Source organism: Ascidia mentula, chromosome 1, assembly GCF_947561715.1.
Source record: "Ascidia mentula chromosome 1, kaAscMent1.1, whole genome shotgun sequence".
NCBI classification, from domain to species: domain Eukaryota; kingdom Metazoa; phylum Chordata; class Ascidiacea; order Phlebobranchia; family Ascidiidae; genus Ascidia; species Ascidia mentula.
Window position 1 is genome coordinate 3,942,859 of NC_138566.1, and position 18,034 is coordinate 3,960,892.

Sequence of the window (18,034 nt, forward strand, 5' to 3'; positions counted from 1 at the left end):
GACGTTGGGTACAACTTAAAGTAAGGTTTTACAAACGATGATTGCTATTATACAAATATATATTATACCACTTGCTTACAGGTTGTAATGGTAAACTTCCATCAGTCATTCTGTTGCAGCTTTAATATACTCCTGCATTAGAGAATATACAGTTATTTACGCATTTAAACAAGGTTAGAAGTACAAAATTTTTGGTGGAATATGTTAGATCTGTATTATTTCGTAAGCTGATTTTTAAGAAATAATGTAGCGATTTCGTGTCAAATCTTTGATGTTTTTAAAAATTAAGATCAACCCCAGCATCATTTTGCAAACTACCAACAAACAACAAAATCGGAACCAAAGGAATTAAATTTGATCCAAAGTTTTCCTATCCAAACCCTTTTAGTATTTTGTCGGTATAAATTGGGCAAACATTTTGAGAAAGCACAAGTATAAAAAGATCCAGTCGTTCTCAAACGCCGCTCGTAAAGAAGGAACTTGTTGACATATACCAGCACCATCTTACAAAATCGGTTTTAGGTCTGGGGTAAAAATATTGCGGTAAATTTTCTGTTTGTAATCTTATTAAAACTAAAGTGTCTTAAGTCAATATAACACACGTGGAAAATATTATTCTTAATTTTCTGGATAAATTCACAATTCACAGACCAGGAAATCCGTTCAGGCGTTCTTCTTACGTAGACAAGTCGGTTCACGAGAGAATTGATGTTTTGAAATGACACACTCTAAAGCAAACAATGTGTGTAATGTGTGGGTTCTCTACGTTTGTCTAACAGTGTATCACTTAAGGTTTTTTTCATGTGACTGCGTTCCAGGCGAAGGTAAAAAACCTAAAATAATACCGACGATTTAGTTTACTTTAGTCTTGTTGATTTCTTTGACTACAAGGTTACGGTATCATTTTTTGCATATTTTTAGATTGCAAAAACGTCATCAGAGCAACTTTATTCGAAATAGGCATATTTTTGTGAGGAAACAGATTACAAACAACTCTTCTTCTTATAACAAGTAAATATTGCACTAACTGCTCACAGGATGTTTAGTACAAAGGCTAACATACCGTACATCTGACTAACAAAACATATCTTTTAAAATGTAAGAGGATGCCACGCAATTAACTGCTTAATGACAAACGGTTTCGTTTCAGAAAGATCACAACACGTACAATGGCTCGTATCGGTTTGACTTTAAAGCGCCGACAAAGTCCTTTAACTGTCTGGGTTGTTACGATTAAAAAAAAATGCTTTGAAACATTCAATTTCAAATGGAAAAACATGTTAAAACATCATTTTACAAGCGATACAAACAGGTATCATAGGTAAAAAGAAGCCTGATTGCAAGGAAGAATTATCAACACCTGCAGATGGCCATGGACAGTAACATTTAACAGCAATTTACTTCATTCAACAATGACTGATACAGAAACATAAAATTAGCCAGATTCCCTAATTCCTAAATCCACATATTTCGTAAATTTATGCAACAATTTTTCACCAAGAAATATAACAATGCCATAAATTTAACTCTAGGTTGTCTGACGCTGCGTTGGGCAATGACTGTATGTTCTTTGCTTCCATTATTAAAAATCTACTTTCTTTGGTTTGCTCAGAACGGTGGTTGGACATCAATCAACAAAGCTGTTGACTTAAGACTGCATATCAGTAATTCTATTAAAATAGTTTTGCCCGCAGGGAATGCCCGTCTTGTACTCCTGCGTCATAGAGAGTCTCAGTTTCGTCACAAGGCAACCGGTGATGCATTGGGGTCAATTTTCTGGTTGAATGAGCAAGCAGTCACATGGTGTAGCCAGGGCGATTTTCAGCGTGTTTGGTGCAGTTTTAGTGCATTTTTTGCTCTTCTCAGTCAGTCAGACGTTCGGTGCAGGGTGCTGTGGAAAGTTTAGTTGAAAAACCATCAAAATGTTCAAGGGGATGTAGCTCAAAATTGAATCACAGAAGGATACCTTAATTTGTGATTTTATGTTAGGCCCGCCTCTTGGCTACGCAGTAAGGTGAAAATTAGTTGCAAGATAGTTGCTTAAAGCACCCCCTAGGGGTCATTTCGGCCCCCGATCAGTCATTATTTTAGCTAAATGGGCTGCAAAAAAATGTAAGATGGTTTTGCGAAAAAATGAATCACAAAAACCTCATCCAATTTGCAATTTAATGTTGGCCCTAACCCTTTTCTACGCAATGGCAAAAAAAATTGTTACAGGAAAGTTCTTTGGTTGCCCCCTGGGACTGTTTTTGCTATCCTATAGGACAAAAGATCCTCCTGGAGGCTCCTCAGATCCTTGCTGTGTTTTGGCAGATGCAGCTGCAATCATTTTTTTATCTCTATGAATAGTACCAGTAGATCTTCATGGGTCACTGACCACAGGAAATGTTGTTGGCAAAAAAGCAAATCACTCTGCATGAACAGTCCACAACACATTTCGGGTTGATTTTACCACAGAGCTTTGATGATTTTTCTTCATTTATCATGGCATTTTTGCATTAGCTGTCTTTTTCCCAATATCAATTTGGCTTAATAATAATGCTTGCAATTGCTCAAATCAAATGTTACTACACTTTACGTTGTCATAATTAATTAACAAAATTACTTATTTAACTCTGAGCTATATTTATTACCCCAGAGAGAAGTGGTCCATTACCATATGAATGGTGCTTCATACGAACAGATTCACTGCTCACACCATTGAAACCGAAGCAATTTTCAACATATTCTGGGTATGTGCTACTATTTTACCAATAAAGTAGCTCCTAGTTTGGTTTATCAATTGATTTTAAGCAAATAATTGCATTGCATGGTCTTGTATGCAAGTTAATAACACAATTCTCATGTAATTTTCATGGTGTTGAGATGTTTATAATTTCCTACCACAATGCATGCCCCCTAATTGGCCTTTGGATGTTGATTAATTAACACCTGTGTCATGTAATTAAGTATTGGACATGCAGATAATTGTTGCATGACTGCCTTGTGATATTTGGTTCCATTCTATGTGACCGGTTTGGGGCCTGAAGCATCATCCTCTGCCTATCAGTTGTCTTGGCGGTAACTCTGTTGACAAGGCCATTTTCTGTTGTTTAGGTGGTGTTAGTAAAACAGCTACAACTCTGGATCCGATGATCAAACAGGTGTGAAACTTCACAATGTAATAGTTGAATGGCTCATGTATTGGACTTCAGAGAACAATTGCGATTCTGGGCAGGTGCGCCACTATTTAAGGGAAATTAGCCATTCTGTAAACTGCGCAATGTGTGTCAAATTTATGCTTAAATTTGTAAGTTTATGTATTTCGAAGAACATGGAGAGGTTTTGAAGCATCTCCAGTCACTTATTGCCACCTAGTGACAAAAAAACATTTTTTCAATGCTTTATGTGCATGAATATGTGTGGCCAGTTCTTCAATCACAGGCATTCAAATGGCCCAAAAAATTGGTTTAAGCGCATGAATTCTCTGTCTGAACAGTCCACAACACATTTCGGGTTGATTTTACCACAGAGCTTTGATGATTTTTCTGCATTTATCATGGCATTTTTGCATTAGCTGTCTTTTTCCCAATATCAATTTGGCTTAATAATAATGCTTGCAATTGCTCAAATCAAATGTTACTACACTTTACGTTGTCACAATTAATTAACAAAATCACTTATGTAACTCTGAGCTATATTTATTACCCCAGAGAGAAGTGGTCCATCACCATATGAATGGTGCTTCATACGAACAGATTCACTGCTCACACCATTGAAACCGAAGCAATTTTCAACATATTCTGGGTATGTGCTACTATTTTACCAATATAGTAGCTCTTAGTTTGGTTTATCAATTGATTTTAAGCAAATAATTGCATTGCATGGTCTTGTATGCAAGTTAATAACACAATTCTCATGTAATTTTCATGGTGTTGAGATGTTCGTAATTTCCTACCACAATGCATGCCCCCTAATTGGCCTTTGGATGTTGATTAATTAACACCTGTGTCATGTAATTAAGTATTGGACATGCAGATAATTGTTGCATGACTGCCTTGTGATATTTGGTTCCATTCTATGTGACCGGTTTGGGGCCTGAAGCATCATCCTCTGCCTATCAGTTGTCTTGGCGGTAACTCTGTTGACAAGGCCATTTTCTGTTGTTTAGGTGGTGTTAGTAAAACAGCTACAACTCTGGATCCGATGATCAAACAGGTGTGAAACTTCACAATGTAATAGTTGAATGGCTTGAAAGGTTTTGAAGCATCTCCAGTCACTTATTGCCACCTAGCAACAAAAAAACATTTTTTCAATGCTTTATGTGCATGAATATGTGTGGCCAGTTCTTCAATCACAGGCATTTAAATGAGAACAATTGCGATTTTGGGCGGGTGCGCCACTATTTAAGACCGCATATCAGTAATTCTATTAAAATAGTTTTGCCCGCGGGGAATGCCCATCTTGTACTCCTGCGTCATAGAGAGTCTCAGTTTCGTCACAAGGCAACCGGTGATGCATTGGGGTCAATTTTCTGGTTGAATGAGCAAGCAGTCACATGGTGTAGCCAGGGCGATTTTCAGCGTATTTGGTGCAGTTTTAGTGCATTTTTTGCTCTTCTCAGTCAGTCAGACGTTCGGTGCAGGGTGCTGTGGAAAGTTTAGTTGAAAAACCATCAAAATGTTCAAGGGGATGTAGCTCAAAATTGAATCACAGAAGGATACCTTAATTTGTGATTTTATGTTAGGCCCGTCTCTTGGCTACGCATGAAAATTAGTTGCAAGATAGTTGCTTAAAGCACCCCCTAGGGGTCATTTCGGCCCCGATCAGTCATTATTTTAGCTAAATGGGCTGCAAAAAAATGTAAGATGGTTTTGCGAAAAAATGAATCACAAAAACCTCATCCAATTTGCAATTTAATGTTGGCCCTAACCCTTTTCTACGCAATGGCAAAAAAAATTGTCACAGGAAAGTTCTTTGGTTGCCCCCTGGAACTGTTTTTGCTATCCTATAGGACAAAAGATCCTCCTGGAGGCTCCTCAGATCCTTGCTGTGTTTTGGCAGATGCAGCTGCAATCATTTTTTTATCTCTATGAATAGTACCAGTAGATCTTCATGGGTCACTGACCACAGGAAATGTTGTTGGCAAAAAAAGCAAATCACTCTGCATGAACAGTCCACAACACATTTCGGGTTGATTTTACCACAGAGCTTTGATGATTTTTCTTCATTTATCATGGCATTTTTGCATTAGCTGTCTTTTTCCCAATATCAATTTGGCTTAATAATAATGCTTGCAATTGCTCAAATCAAATGTTACTACACTTTACGTTGTCATAATTAATTAACAAAATTACTTATTTAACTCTGAGCTATATTTATTACCCCAGAGAGAAGTGGTCCATCACCATATGAATGGTGCTTCATACGAACAGATTCACTGCTCACACCATTGAAACCGAAGCAATTTTCAACATATTCTGGGTATATGCTACTATTTTACCAATAAAGTAGCTCCTAGTTTGGTTTATCAATTGATTTTAAGCAAATAATTGCATTGCATGGTCTTGTATGCAAGTTAATAACACAATTCTCATGTAATTTTCATGGTGTTGAGATGTTTATAATTTCTTACCACAATGCATGCCCCCTAATTGGCCTTTGGATGTTGATTAATTAACACCTGTGTCATGTAATTAAGTATTGGACATGCAGATAATTGTTGCATGACTGCCTTGTGATATTTGGTTCCATTCTATGTGACCGGTTTGGGGCCTGAAGCATCATCCTCTGCCAATCAGTTGTCTTGGCGGTAACTCTGTTGACAAGGCCATTTTCTGTTGTTTAGGTGGTGTTAGTAAAACAGCTACAACTCTGGATCCGATGATCAAACAGGTGTGAAACTTCACAATGTAATAGTTGAATGGCTCATGTATTGGACTTCAGAGAACAATTGCGATTCTGGGCAGGTGCGCCACTATTTAAGGGAAATTAGCCATTCTGTAAACTGCGCAATGTGTGTCAAATTTATGCTTAAATTTGTAAGTTTATGTATTTCGAAGAACATGGAGAGGTTTTGAAGCATCTCCAGTCACTTATTGCCACCTAGTGACAAAAAAACATTTTTTTAATGCTTTATGTGCATGAATATGTGTGGCCAGTTCTTCAATCACAGGCATTCAAATGGCCCAAAAAATTGGTTTAAGCGCATGAATTCTCTGTCTGAACAGTCCACAACACATTTCGGGTTGATTTTACCACAGAGCTTTGATGATTTTTCTGCATTTATCATGGCATTTTTGCATTAGCTGTCTTTTTCCCAATATCAATTTGGCTTAATAATAATGCTTGCAATTGCTCAAATCAAATGTTACTACACTTTACGTTGTCATAATTAATTAACAAAATCACTCATGTAACTCTGAGCTATATTGATTACCCCAGAGAGAAGTGGTCCATCACCATATGAATGGTGCTTCATACGAACAGATTCACTGCTCACACCATTGAAACCGAAGCAATTTTCAACATATTCTGGGTATGTGCTACTATTTTACCAATATAGTAGCTCTTAGTTTGGTTTATCAATTGATTTTAAGCAAATAATTGCATTGCATGGTCTTGTATGCAAGTTAATAACACAATTCTCATGTAATTTTCATGGTGTTGAGATGTTCGTAATTTCCTACCACAATGCATGCCCCCTAATTGGCCTTTGGATGTTGATTAATTAACACCTGTGTCATGTAATTAAGTATTGGACATGCAGATAATTGTTGCATGACTGCCTCGTGATATTTGGTTCCATTCTATGTGACCGGTTTGGGGCCTGAAGCATCATCCTCTGCCTATCAGTTGTCTTGGCGGTAACTCTGTTGACAAGGCCATTTTCTGTTGTTTAGGTGGTGTTAGTAAAACAGCAACAACTCTGGATCCGATGATCAAACAGGTGTGAAACTTCACAATGTAATAGTTGAATGGCTTGAAAGGTTTTGAAGCATCTCCAGTCACTTATTGCCACCTAGCAACAAAAAACATTTTTTCAATGCTTTATGTGCATGAATATGTGTGGCAAGTTCTTCAATCACAGGTATTTAAATGAGAACAATTGCGATTTTGGGCGGGTGCGCCACTATTTAAGACCGCATATCAGTAATTCTATTAAAATAGTTTTGCCCGCGGGGAATGCCCGTCTTGTACTCCTGCGTCATAGAGAGTCTCAGTTTCGTCACAAGGCAACCGGTGATGCATTGGGGTCAATTTTCTGGTTGAATGAGGAAGCAGTCACATGGTGTAGCCAGGGCGATTTTCAGCGTGTTTGGTGCAGGTTTAGTGCATTTTTTGCTCTTCTCAGTCAGTCAGACGTTCGGTGCAGGGTGCTGTGGAAAGTTTAGTTGAAAAACCATCAAAATGTTCAAGGGGATGTAGCTCAAAATTGAATCACAGAAGGATACCTTAATTTGTGATTTTATGTTAGGCCCGCCTCTTGGCTACGCATTAAGGTGAAAATTAGTTGCAAGATAGTTGCTTAAAGCACCCCCTAGGGGTCATTTCGGCCCCCGATCAGTCATTATTTTAGCTAAATGGGCTGCAAAAAAATGTAAGATGGTTTTGCGAAAAAATGAATCACAAAAACCTCATCCAATTTGCAATTTAATGTTGGCCCTAACCCTTTTCTACGCAATGGCAAAAAAAATTGTCACAGGAAAGTTGCTTTGGTTGCCCCCTGGGACTGTTTTTGCTATCCTATAGGACAAAAGATCCTCCTGGAGGCTTCTCAGATCCTTGCTGTGTTTTGGTGGATGCAGCTGCAATCATTTTTTTATCTCTATGAATAGTACCAGTAGATCTTCATGGGTCACTGACCACAGGAAATGTTGTTGGCAAAAAAGCAAATCACTCTGCATGAACAGTCCACAACACATTTCGGGTTGATTTTACCACAGAGCTTTGATGATTTTTCTTCATTTATCATGGCATTTTTGCATTAGCTGTCTTTTTCCCAATATCAATTTGGCTTAATAATAATGCTTGCAATTGCTCAAATCAAATGTTACTACACTTTACGTTGTCATAATTAATTAACTAAATTACTTATTTAACTCTGAGCTATATTTATTACCCCAGAGAGAAGTGGTCCATCACCATATGAATGGTGCTTCATACGAACAGATTCACTGCTCACACCATTGAAACCGAAGCAATTTTCAACATATTCTGGGTATGTGCTACTATTTTACCAATATAGTAGCTCCTAGTTTGGTTTATCAATTGATTTTAAGCAAATAATTGCATTGCATGGTCTTGTATGCAAGTTAATAACACAATTCTCATGTAATTTTCATGGTGTTGAGATGTTTATAATTTCCTACCACAATGCATGCCCCCTAATTGGCCTTTGGATGTTGATTAATTAACACCTGTGTCATGTAATTAAGTATTGGACATGCAGATAATTGTTGCATGACTGCCTTGTGATATTTGGTTCCATTCTATGTGACCGGTTTGGGGCCTGAAGCATCATCCTCTGCCTATCAGTTGTCTTGGCGGTAACTCTGTTGACAAGGCCATTTTCTGTTGTTTAGGTGGTGTTAGTAAAACAGCTACAACTCTGGATCCGATGATCAAACAGGTGTGAAACTTCACAATGTAATAGTTGTATGGCTCATGTATTGGACTTCAGAGAACAATTGCGATTCTGGGCAGGTGCGCCACTATTTAAGGGAAATTAGCCATTCTGTAAACTGCGCAATGTGTGTCAAATTTATGCTTAAATTTGTAAGTTTATGTATTTCGAAGAACATGGAGAGGTTTTGAAGCATCTCCAGTCACTTATTGCCACCTAGTGACAAAAAAACATTTTTTTAATGCTTTATGTGCATGAATATGTGTGGCCAGTTCTTCAATCACAGGCATTCAAATGGCCCAAAAAATTGGTTTGAGCGCATGAATTCTCTGCCTGAACAGTCCACAACACATTTCAGGTTGATTTTACCACAGAGCTTTGATGATTTTTCTGCATTTATCATGGCATTTTTGCATTAGCTGTCTTTTTCCCAATATCAATTTGGCTTAATAATAATGCTTGCAATTGCTCAAATCAAATGTTACTACACTTTACGTTGTCATAATTAATTAACAAAATCACTCATGTAACTCTGAGCTATATTTATTACCCCAGAGAGAAGTGGTCCATCACCATATGAATGGTGCTTCATACGAACAGATTCACTGCTCACACCATTGAAACCGAAGCAATTTTCAACATATTCTGGGTATGTGCTACTATTTTACCAATATAGTAGCTCCTAGTTTGGTTTATCAATTGATTTTAAGCAAATAATTGCATTGCATGGTCTTGTATGCAAGTTAATAACACAATTCTCATGTAATTTTCATGGTGTTGAGATGTTCGTAATTTCCTACCACAATGCATGCCCCCTAATTGGCCTTTGGATGTTGATTAATTAACACCTGTGTCATGTAATTAAGTATTGGACATGCAGATAATTGTTGCATGACTGCCTCGTGATATTTGGTTCCATTCTATGTGACCGGTTTGGGGCCTGAAGCATCATCCTCTGCCTATCAGTTGTCTTGGCGGTAACTCTGTTGACAAGGCCATTTTCTGTTGTTTAGGTGGTGTTAGTAAAACAGCAACAACTCTGGATCCGATGATCAAACAGGTGTGAAACTTCACAATGTAATAGTTGAATGGCTTGAAAGGTTTTGAAGCATCTCCAGTCACTTATTGCCACCTAGCAACAAAAAACATTTTTTCAATGCTTTATGTGCATGAATATGTGTGGCCAGTTCTTCAATCACAGGCATTTAAATGAGAACAATTGCGATTTTGGGCGGTTGCGCCACTATTTAAGTCCGCATATCAGTAATTCTATTAAAATAGTTTTGCCCGCGGGGAATGCCCGTCTTGTACTCCTGCGTCATAGAGAGTCTCAGTTTCGTCACAAGGCAACCGGTGATGCATTGGGGTCAATTTTATGGGTGAATGAGCAAGCAGTCACATGGTGTAGCCAGGGCGATTTTCAGCGTGTTTGGTGCAGGTTTAGTGCATTTTTTGCTCTTCTCAGTCAGTCAGACGTTCGGTGCAGGGTGCTGTGGAAAGTTTAGTTGAAAAACCATCAAAATGTTCAAGGGGATGTAGCTCAAAATTGAATCACAGAAGGATACCTTAATTTGTGATTTTGTGTTAGGCCCGCCTCTTGGCTACGCAGTAAGGTGAAAATTAGTTGCAAGATAGTTGCTTAAAGCACCCCCTAGGGGTCATTTCGGCCCCGATCAGTCATTATTTTAGCTAAATGGGCTGCAAAAAAATGTAAGATGGTTTTGCGAAAAAATGAATCACAAAAACCTCATCCAATTTGCAATTTAATGTTGGCCCTAACCCTTTTCTACGCAATGGCAAAAAAAATTGTCACAGGAAAGTTCTTTGGTTGCCCCCTGGGACTGTTTTTGCTATCCTATAGGACAAAAGATCCTCCTGGAGGCTTCTCAGATCCTTGCTGTGTTTTGGCAGATGCAGCTGCAATCATTTTTTTATCTCTATGAATAGTACCAGTAGATCTTCATGAGTCACTGACCACAGGAAATGTTGTTGGCAAAAAACCAAATCACTCTGCATTAACAGTCCACAACACATTTCGGGTTGATTTTACCACAGAGCTTTGATGATTTTTCTTCATTTATCATGGCATTTTTGCATTAGCTGTCTTTTTCCCAATATCAATTTGGCTTAATAATAATGCTTGCAATTGCTCAAATCAAATGTTACTACACTTTACGTTGTCATAATTAATTAACTAAATTACTTATTTAACTCTGAGCTATATTTATTACCCCAGAGAGAAGTGGTCCATCACCATATGAATGGTGCTTCATACGAACAGATTCACTGCTCACACCATTGAAACCGAAGCAATTTTCAACATATTCTGGGTATGTGCTACTATTTTACCAATATAGTAGCTCCTAGTTTGGTTTATCAATTGATTTTAAGCAAATAATTGCATTGCATGGTCTTGTATGCAAGTTAATAACACAATTCTCATGTAATTTTCATGGTGTTGAGATGTTTATAATTTCCTACCACAATGCATGCCCCCTAATTGGCCTTTGGATGTTGATTAATTAACACCTGTGTCATGTAATTAAGTATTGGACATGCAGATAATTGTTGCATGACTGCCTTGTGATATTTGGTTCCATTCTATGTGACCGGTTTGGGGCCTGAAGCATCATCCTCTGCCTATCAGTTGTCTTGGCGGTAACTCTGTTGACAAGGCCATTTTCTGTTGTTTAGGTGGTGTTAGTAAAACAGCTACAACTCTGGATCCGATGATCAAACAGGTGTGAAACTTCACAATGTAATAGTTGTATGGCTCATGTATTGGACTTCAGAGAACAATTGCGATTCTGGGCAGGTGCGCCACTATTTAAGGGAAATTAGCCATTCTGTAAACTGCGCAATGTGTGTCAAATTTATGCTTAAATTTGTAAGTTTATGTATTTCGAAGAACATGGAGAGGTTTTGAAGCATCTCCAGTCACTTATTGCCACCTAGTGACAAAAAAACATTTTTTTAATGCTTTATGTGCATGAATATGTGTGGCCAGTTCTTCAATCACAGGCATTCAAATGGCCCAAAAAATTGGTTTAAGCGCATGAATTCTCTGCCTGAACAGTCCACAACACATTTCAGGTTGATTTTACCACAGAGCTTTGATGATTTTTCTGCATTTATCATGGCATTTTTGCATTAGCTGTCTTTTTCCCAATATCAATTTGGCTTAATAATAATGCTTGCAATTGCTCAAATCAAATGTTACTACACTTTACGTTGTCATAATTAATTAACAAAATCACTCATGTAACTCTGAGCTATATTTATTACCCCAGAGAGAAGTGGTCCATCACCATATGAATGGTGCTTCATACGAACAGATTCACTGCTCACACCATTGAAACCGAAGCAATTTTCAACATATTCTGGGTATGTGCTACTATTTTACCAATATAGTAGCTCTTAGTTTGGTTTATCAATTGATTTTAAGCAAATAATTGCACTGCATGGTCTTGTATGCAAGTTAATAACACAATTCTCATGTAATTTTCATGGTGTTGAGATGTTCGTAATTTCCTACCACAATGCATGCCCCCTAATTGGCCTTTGGATGTTGATTAATTAACACCTGTGTCATGTAATTAAGTATTGGACATGCAGATAATTGTTGCATGACTGCCTCGTGATATTTGGTTCCATTCTATGTGACCGGTTTGGGGCCTGAAGCATCATCCTCTGCCTATCAGTTGTCTTGGCGGTAACTCTGTTGACAAGGCCATTTTCTGTTGTTTAGGTGGTGTTAGTAAAACAGCAACAACTCTGGATCCGATGATCAAACAGGTGTGAAACTTCACAATGTAATAGTTGAATGGCTTGAAAGGTTTTGAAGCATCTCCAGTCACTTATTGCCACCTAGCAACAAAAAACATTTTTTCAATGCTTTATGTGCATGAATATGTGTGGCCAGTTCTTCAATCACAGGCATTTAAATGAGAACAATTGCGATTTTGGGCGGTTGCGCCACTATTTAAGTCCGCATATCAGTAATTCTATTAAAATAGTTTTGCCCGCGGGGAATGCCCGTCTTGTACTCCTGCGTCATAGAGAGTCTCAGTTTCGTCACAAGGCAACCGGTGATGCATTGGGGTCAATTTTATGGGTGAATGAGCAAGCAGTCACATGGTGTAGCCAGGGCGATTTTCAGCGTGTTTGGTGCAGGTTTAGTGCATTTTTTGCTCTTCTCAGTCAGTCAGACGTTCGGTGCAGGGTGCTGTGGAAAGTTTAGTTGAAAAACCATCAAAATGTTCAAGGGGATGTAGCTCAAAATTGAATCACAGAAGGATACCTTAATTTGTGATTTTGTGTTAGGCCCGCCTCTTGGCTACGCAGTAAGGTGAAAATTAGTTGCAAGATAGTTGCTTAAAGCACCCCCTAGGGGTCATTTCGGCCCCGATCAGTCATTATTTTAGCTAAATGGGCTGCAAAAAAATGTAAGATGGTTTTGCGAAAAAATGAATCACAAAAACCTCATCCAATTTGCAATTTAATGTTGGCCCTAACCCTTTTCTACGCAATGGCAAAAAAAATTGTCACAGGAAAGTTCCTTGGTTGCCCCCTGGGACTGTTTTTGCTATCCTATAGGACAAAAGATCCTCCTGGAGGCTCCTCAGATCCTTGCTGTGTTTTGGCAGATGCAGCTGCAATCATTTTTTTATCTCTATGAATAGTACCAGTAGATCTTCATGAGTCACTGACCACAGGAAATGTTGTTGGCAAAAAAGCAAATCACTCTGCATGAACAGTCCACAACACATTTCGGGTTGATTTTACCACAGAGCTTTGATGATTTTTCTTCATTTATCATGGCATTTTTGCATTAGCTGTCTTTTTCCCAATATCAATTTGGCTTAATAATAATGCTTGCAATTGCTCAAATCAAATGTTACTACACTTTACGTTGTCATAATTAATTAACTAAATTACTTATTTAACTCTGAGCTATATTTATTACCCCAGAGAGAAGTGGTCCATCACCATATGAATGGTGCTTCATACGAACAGATTCACTGCTCACACCATTGAAACCGAAGCAATTTTCAACATATTCTGGGTATGTGCTACTATTTTACCAATATAGTAGCTCCTAGTTTGGTTTATCAATTGATTTTAAGCAAATAATTGCATTGCATGGTCTTGTATGCAAGTTAATAACACAATTCTCATGTAATTTTCATGGTGTTGAGATGTTTATAATTTCCTACCACAATGCATGCCCCCTAATTGGCCTTTGGATGTTGATTAATTAACACCTGTGTCATGTAATTAAGTATTGGACATGCAGATAATTGTTGCATGACTGCCTTGTGATATTTGGTTCCATTCTATGTGACCGGTTTGGGGCCTGAAGCATCATCCTCTGCCTATCAGTTGTCTTGGCGGTAACTCTGTTGACAAGGCCATTTTCTGTTGTTTAGGTGGTGTTAGTAAAACAGCTACAACTCTGGATCCGATGATCAAACAGGTGTGAAACTTCACAATGTAATAGTTGTATGGCTCATGTATTGGACTTCAGAGAACAATTGCGATTCTGGGCAGGTGCGCCACTATTTAAGGGAAATTAGCCATTCTGTAAACTGCGCAATGTGTGTCAAATTTATGCTTAAATTTGTAAGTTTATGTATTTCGAAGAACATGGAGAGGTTTTGAAGCATCTCCAGTCACTTATTGCCACCTAGTGACAAAAAAACATTTTTTTAATGCTTTATGTGCATGAATATGTGTGGCCAGTTCTTCAATCACAGGCATTCAAATGGCCCAAAAAATTGGTTTAAGCGCATGAATTCTCTGCCTGAACAGTCCACAACACATTTCAGGTTGATTTTACCACAGAGCTTTGATGATTTTTCTGCATTTATCATGGCATTTTTGCATTAGCTGTCTTTTTCCCAATATCAATTTGGCTTAATAATAATGCTTGCAATTGCTCAAATCAAATGTTACTACACTTTACGTTGTCATAATTAATTAACAAAATCACTCATGTAACTCTGAGCTATATTTATTACCCCAGAGAGAAGTGGTCCATCACCATATGAATGGTGCTTCATACGAACAGATTCACTGCTCACACCATTGAAACCGAAGCAATTTTCAACATATTCTGGGTATGTGCTACTATTTTACCAATATAGTAGCTCTTAGTTTGGTTTATCAATTGATTTTAAGCAAATAATTGCATTGCATGGTCTTGTATGCAAGTTAATAACACAATTCTCATGTAATTTTCATGGTGTTGAGATGTTCGTAATTTCCTACCACAATGCATGCCCCCTAATTGGCCTTTGGATGTTGATTAATTAACACCTGTGTCATGTAATTAAGTATTGGACATGCAGATAATTGTTGCATGACTGCCTCGTGATATTTGGTTCCATTCTATGTGACCGGTTTGGGGCCTGAAGCATCATCCTCTGCCTATCAGTTGTCTTGGCGGTAACTCTGTTGACAAGGCCATTTTCTGTTGTTTAGGTGGTGTTAGTAAAACAGCAACAACTCTGGATCCGATGATCAAACAGGTGTGAAACTTCACAATGTAATAGTTGAATGGCTTGAAAGGTTTTGAAGCATCTCCAGTCACTTATTGCCACCTAGCAACAAAAAACATTTTTTCAATGCTTTATGTGCATGAATATGTGTGGCCAGTTCTTCAATCACAGGCATTTAAATGAGAACAATTGCGATTTTGGGCGGTTGCGCCACTATTTAAGTCCGCATATCAGTAATTCTATTAAAATAGTTTTGCCCGCGGGGAATGCCCGTCTTGTACTCCTGCGTCATAGAGAGTCTCAGTTTCGTCACAAGGCAACCGGTGATGCATTGGGGTCAATTTTATGGGTGAATGAGCAAGCAGTCACGTGGTGTAGCCAGGGCGATTTTCAGCGTGTTTGGTGCAGGTTTAGTGCATTTTTTGCTCTTCTCAGTCAGTCAGACGTTCGGTGCAGGGTGCTGTGGAAAGTTTAGTTGAAAAACCATCAAAATGTTCAAGGGGATGTAGCTCAAAATTGAATCACAGAAGGATACCTTAATTTGTGATTTTGTGTTAGGCCCGCCTCTTGGCTACGCAGTAAGGTGAAAATTAGTTGCAAGATAGTTGCTTAAAGCACCCCCTAGGGGTCATTTCGGCCCCGATCAGTCATTATTTTAGCTAAATGGGCTGCAAAAAAATGTAAGATGGTTTTGCGAAAAAATGAATCACAAAAACCTCATCCAATTTGCAATTTAATGTTGGCCCTAACCCTTTTCTACGCAATGGCAAAAAAAATTGTCACAGGAAAGTTCTTTGGTTGCCCCCTGGGACTGTTTTTGCTATCCTATAGGACAAAAGATCCTCCTGGAGGCTCCTCAGATCCTTGCTGTGTTTTGGCAGATGCAGCTGCAATCATTTTTTTATCTCTATGAATAGTACCAGTAGATCTTCATGAGTCACTGACCACAGGAAATGTTGTTGGCAAAAAAGCAAATCACCCAGTATGGGTATTAATGGTGATAGCCTTCAAAACTAGATTTCGGGGATTTAATAACTGATATGCGGCCTTAAGCGGATCAGTAGGTTAAAAAGACACTCGTACAAAAAGGAAAGAGACCTAAAAGCCAGGAGGTTTGTTGCCATATGTCTGGCGCTACCTTTTCGAATATTCAAAACAAGTCCAAACCTGAGCAGTGTTCGGAAAAATATTTCCACCCTACCATTAATAGTCATCGTAAGTCATTTACATTACGTAAGAATAGTGTCACTCGAAACTCGAATCTTTTTCCAACGAACAAATAATCCTTGTTTTAATGTTAAATAACTCTTATACCTGTATAACACTTATTCATGTCTCAAATTCGAAATCTTCTGATATATGTAAAAATTAGGAACCATAACTACAGTGTGCAGGGCCAGTTCGTTAATATTAGTTTACATGACCTTTCCGGACCTTCAACATCATACAGTTTTGAAAATAAAAGTTAGTCAAAAATATGCTTTCCGAGATTCCACGTGTTGTCATTATATTTTCTCTCACAATCTTGTCTATGTAAACCCTAAAATGAACACCAATTCTTGGGATTTCAAGTGTATTTTTTTCCATTGTATACATGTGAGGTTATTCACAAATCATCAAAAGCATGAAATGCCTTCCGTGCATGTGCAAGAAAGGCTTCTGTCGATTTGACTAGAATCCCACAAAAGTAATCTTCGTTGTCCTGGCATACTTTACGTAGTTGGTGTAGGTGATATGCCTGTGACAAATTGAATTTGGGTTAACAATGCAGCAAATATTTCCTAATAATTTCGTCATATTTCATTTCATTTTTTTTCGCAAAATAAACATGATTTGGATTTGGATTACCGTAGAAATTCCAAAATAATTTTATCTCTCTTCTGTAAGTTTTCTACACCAGGAACTTCCCCAAGTTATTTGTTCGTAACTCTTGTTATATAAGTCAACGTTTCGTTTGTTTGGTGAGAGCGGCGGTTGGTTATCAACAAAATCAGGGTTTGGCAACGATGCTATGTTGAATGCAGTTGTGTATGCACTCGTACAGTATGGATGGCTTCGTTCTCATAATTTTTTATATTTACGCAGATTTGACAGTTTTAGTTTTTCACAACGGTTCAACATCTGTTGTATGTTGGTGTTATCATATTTTAATACCGTGAAGATCCCATATTGGTTTAAATACTTTGATGTATGTTTTCCGATGCCAGGAACTTCTTCAACAGAAATGTTTGGATCATTCTGGTATTTTCCAGGAAATGCCCTCATTTTTTGATTCTGAAAACAGACCAAAAAACTTAATACACAATAAATAGAATACTTTATTCAGCGGTTTAGAGTTATTTAGTTTCAGTGTGCCTGATGCATTCGACTATTCAGAAAAATATTATCGCAAAAAAAATATTGTTTGAAAAAAAGTAACATAAATATATCTGGCGTAAATATTTTGATAGAAAGATATTTATACTGTGTAGATGTTAATAGAAAAAACAGTTGAGTTGCAAAAAACTTTTATCAATGCAAAAAATACGCACCTCGTTTGGTTCCGGTGCAGCTGCTTGTGGTTGTTCCATTTTAGGCAAATTTTCGAAATTGATTGTTGACTAATTTTTTTTTAATACCTGCTGTCAAATGCAGGAATATCACAACTTCGAACACACAAGAAAGGAGTGTAATTACAACATCAAGATGGCCATGGACATTAATATTTAGATGTAACATACCTTGTGTAACAATGACTGACACAGAAAAAATAAAAGAATTTCCCAAATTTAACTTACATATTTCCTAAATCTAAGTAACGAGAATCTGCATCTGTCTGACTAAATCTGCGATCTAAGTCAGACAATTTGTTAAAAAAAGTGAAACGAGAATCTGCTATAAGTTGAAGTCTTGGTTGTCTGACGTAGCGTTGAACAAATGACTACTGCGT

At 37.8% G+C, this 18,034-nt stretch overlaps 2 long non-coding RNA genes across 16 annotated transcripts; one reads left to right on the forward strand and one right to left on the reverse strand.

Moving 5' to 3' along the window:
* The first annotated feature begins 726 nt into the window (after nt 1-726).
* LOC145901516 (uncharacterized) lies at nt 727-15,372 on the forward strand. 14 transcript variants are annotated; one of them, XR_014402552.1, is made up of 22 exons: nt 727-824; nt 922-1,011; nt 2,639-2,732; nt 3,097-3,217; nt 3,693-3,786; nt 4,151-4,197; nt 5,370-5,463; nt 5,828-5,948; nt 6,424-6,517; nt 6,882-6,928; nt 8,107-8,200; nt 8,565-8,685; nt 9,161-9,254; nt 9,619-9,665; nt 10,842-10,935; nt 11,300-11,420; nt 11,896-11,989; nt 12,354-12,400; nt 13,577-13,670; nt 14,035-14,155; nt 14,631-14,724; nt 15,089-15,372. It is a non-coding gene; the product is annotated as an uncharacterized LOC145901516 (long non-coding RNA). The 14 variants fall into 14 exon arrangements; XR_014402555.1 differs by having other exon boundaries at nt 732-1,011; nt 14,035-14,081; XR_014402558.1 differs by having other exon boundaries at nt 732-1,011; nt 11,300-11,346.
* A 1,329-nt stretch (nt 15,373-16,701) lies between these two features.
* Nucleotides 16,702-17,772, reverse strand: LOC145914641 (uncharacterized). Of its 2 annotated transcripts, none has more exons than XR_014403385.1 (3): nt 17,637-17,772; nt 17,260-17,379; nt 16,702-16,843 (listed from the first exon to the last, which is right to left on the reverse strand). It is a non-coding gene; the product is annotated as an uncharacterized LOC145914641 (long non-coding RNA). The 2 variants fall into 2 exon arrangements; XR_014403386.1 differs by having other exon boundaries at nt 16,708-16,843; nt 17,288-17,379.
* Nucleotides 17,773-18,034: the final 262 nt, after the last annotated feature.